The following is a 3636-nucleotide window of genomic DNA, read 5'->3' on the forward strand; positions in this document are numbered from 1 at the left end:
GTAAAACTCCTCAAGGTTTGTTCTAATTGTTTTCTAGTTGTTTGATATTTTGCATGTCTAGAAGGATACAAAGAGATTTGTTACCTTTTGACCGTGAAATCGAAAGAACCTTGACGAATAATAGGAGACTTGTTAGGAGGAATTTGGGAGGTGTTGGTGAAGTTGTTCAACCCACTAGTGAGTTTGTCAATCCTTTCGCAATAGAAGGAGAAGAAAACCCATTAAACAATACCACACAAAATCCACCTACAATGCCTAAATTCTCGTCACACTCTATACCCACCGAGGAGGATTTACCAAATGGTACTCCTACCCCACAACATCTTACCGGAAACTTTATTGCCAAGTCCGCCTTCATCCAACTAGTTGAGAGGAGCCAATTCGGGGGAATGCCTAGTGAGGACCCTCATTCTCATATGGAAACATTTTGTGATTATTGTGAAGCTATCTCTCAAACGGGCGTGACTCAAGACCAAATAAGATGGGTCTTATTTCCTTTTTCGTTAATCGGCACCGCAAAGCAATGGTTGAAGGGCCTTGATAAGGCCACCCTTGGAATAGATTCTTGGAAGAAGCTAGCTCTAGCTTTCTACAAAAAATTCTACCCACCGGAAAAGACCAATATGCTAAGAGCTCAAATTACGGGTTTTAAGCAAAGGGATGAAGAATCTTTGTATGAAGCTTGGGAGCGGTTCAAAGGTATTTGTCGCTCATGTCCTCACCATGGACTTAGCGAATGGTTTTTAGTGCAACAATTTTGGAATGGTTTATATGAAGATTCAAGGAACATTCTCAATATGGGATCAAATGGAATGTTCACCGAAGTTGATGACAATCAAACATGGAACAAGATTGAGGAAATGGCGGTCCATAATTCGCAATATAGTAGGCCTCGCAAGGCTACTAGAGGAGGAAAGTATGAAGTGGACACCGTTACTCAGTTGGGTGCTCAACTTAGTGCTCACATTGACACAATCAACTTAAAGTTTGAACAAGCTATGGCTAGACTTGAGGAAAACTCAAAATCAACAAAGCATCATGTCAATGCCTTGACGGCATCCTCATCAATCCCAAGCGGGATATGTGAGAATTGTGGAACCTTGGGTCATGACTCAAGCGAATGTAGGGGAACAACCGAGCAAGTCAATGCTTTCCAAGCTTACAAAAGTGGTACCCCTTATTCAAATTTTTACAATGAAAACACCAAGTTCCATCCAAATCTCTCATACAAAAGCCAAAATGTCCAAAACCCTCAAACAACATACACTCCACCACCCATGAGAAATCAAAATCAAAGACCCTTTTACAATCAAAACCAAGGTTACCAAAATCAAAACCCATACAATCACCACAATGACCAAGGTTTTGATGTCCAAAAAGCGGTCCTCCAAATGCAAAAGAATCAACAAGAATTTTTCACCCAAATGCAAAAAGATAGCCAAGCAAAAGACACCACCATCAACAACATTCTAGCTCACACCAAGATGTTGGAAACACAATTAACTCAACTAGCATCTTCTAGCTCACAAAGACAAAAGGGGCAATTACCACCTCAAAGTAACCCCCCTAGACATGAAACGGTTAGTGTCATTCACTTGAGAAGTGGTACAAGGTATGAAGCACCGAAGGAGCAAGTTGAGGATGAAGTTGTGAGAGCTAGTGAGAATGAAGTTGTGGTGCAAGAAGGGGAATCATCAAAAGAAGAAAGCTCAAAGAAAAATGAAGACAAAGCCAAAGAAAAGGAGCCCATTGTGATTAGACTTCCTTTTCCAAGTCGTCAAGCCAAGCCTAAATTTGATGATCAACTTGGGAAGTTCATGGAGATTGTGAAGAACTTAGAAGTCTCAATTCCTTTCACGGAATTAATCAATCACGTTCCGGCCTATGCAAAGTACATGAAAGATATCCTCACAAAGAAGAAGTCAATCCGGAAACTTGAGACTATCGCCTTCACCAAGGTGAGTAGTGCAATACTTCAAGGGAGTTCACCTCCAAAATTAAAGGATCCGGGAAGCTTCTCAATACCGTGTACCATTGGCGACACAACGATCAACAAAGCCTTATGTGATCTAGGGGCTAGTGTGAGTGTCATGCCGTACTCGGTAAGTAAAAGGTTGGGAATGGGAGAGCTTAAATGTACCAATATCACTCTTCAAATGGCCGATAGATCGACGAAGACACCGCTAGGGATATGGGAAGATGTCCCCGTGCGAATTGGGAAGTTTTTCATCCCGGTGGACTTTGTCATAGTTGATATGGAGGAAGATTCCAACATTCCAATCATCTTAGGAAGACCTTTCCTACACACCGCGGGTGCGGTGATTGATGTGAAACATGGAGAGCTCACTCTAGAAGTGGGAGATGAAAGCATAACTTTTAATCTTGACAAGACCATGAGAGCTCCTCGTTTGCATGAGCCATGTTTCATGATTGATCATTATAGCCGGAAAGATGAGAAGAAGAAATCGGAACTCCAATGGAGGAAGAAAATTGAAGATGCTCCATTCAAAGAGCAAGTGAATTGTGACAAAGAGAGCTTGCAAAGCTCATCAAAATCAACCAAGGAAGAAGAAGATGGCCTCATTGGCCAAGAAAAGAAATTGGGAGAGTTGTCTCCATCCAAGCAAGAGATTTTCAATAATCAACTCAATGAAGTTTGTGGTCTTTGGGACGACGAATTTGAAGGGATCTTTAATCCCTACATTGGGCATGCCATCGATCATGATCAACAACAAGGGCCACGGTCTATTGAGGACCTCTACCATAACAATGAACAAGCTTTTGATTACTTCTTCAAGGTGTTGAGCAACATCAACAACACCTTGAACATGCCTCCTTGACATCTCATCAAGAATGAGAGTTTGGTGGAGTCCTCCTTAAACCACCACTTGTAAATATTTCTAACCCCTAACTTACTTTTCAATTTTTGTATTGCATTTTTGTCATTTTTGGATTTATTTTTACTTTGATCAAAATAATTGTCATGTAAGAGAGAAGTGAGGGAGGGACTAATGATTTTAATTGATATGTAGTGCTTTACCTTAGTGTGGGGATGGCAATTGCCTAGGCTATTCATGCCTTAGTAGTGCCCCCACAATGAAGAACACAAGATTTGAAAGAAAGAATGATAAGGGAATGCGTTTGTGCACGGATGGAACTGAATCCGTGTACACAAGGACCAATCCGAGCGGATTCCTAAGAATCCGCCCGTCTGCAGAGGATCCGAGCGTCCTGCTGAGAAGACGCCCGTCTTGGGCTGTGTTGAAATTGCAAAAATTCTTGACTGTTGAAGAATCCGAGCGGATTCTCGGAAAGACGCCGTCTCACAGAATCCGTCCGTCTTTTGAACAATCCGCCCGTCTTGCGGTGAAGAAAAACAAAGAAAAATCTCCGGACAAGAATCGGTCCGTCCGCACGAAATCCGCCCGTCTCATCTCAGAAGAATCCGAGCGGATTCCCCAGAATCCGCCCGTCTCTAGGCGGGAATTTTGAAAATTTGAAGGCTGAGAATCCGAGCGGATTGCGCCTAATCCGCACGGATTGCCCCTGCGTCCTAAAATTGTCGAGTTCTTTAAATACCCATCCCACCTTCATTCATTCATTCATTCACTCATAAACACTACCCACAACATCAAA

General features: G+C 42.3%; 1 non-coding gene across 1 annotated transcript; it reads right to left on the reverse strand.

Annotated features, from left to right (window-relative positions):
* Window positions 1-623: 623 nt before the first annotated feature.
* LOC141626038 (small nucleolar RNA R71) lies at window positions 624-730 on the reverse strand. Its single transcript, XR_012535770.1, has one exon. It is a non-coding gene; the product is annotated as a small nucleolar RNA R71 (small nucleolar RNA).
* Window positions 731-3636: the final 2906 nt, after the last annotated feature.

Source organism: Silene latifolia, chromosome X, assembly GCF_048544455.1.
Source record: "Silene latifolia isolate original U9 population chromosome X, ASM4854445v1, whole genome shotgun sequence".
NCBI lineage: Eukaryota > Viridiplantae > Streptophyta > Magnoliopsida > Caryophyllales > Caryophyllaceae > Silene > Silene latifolia.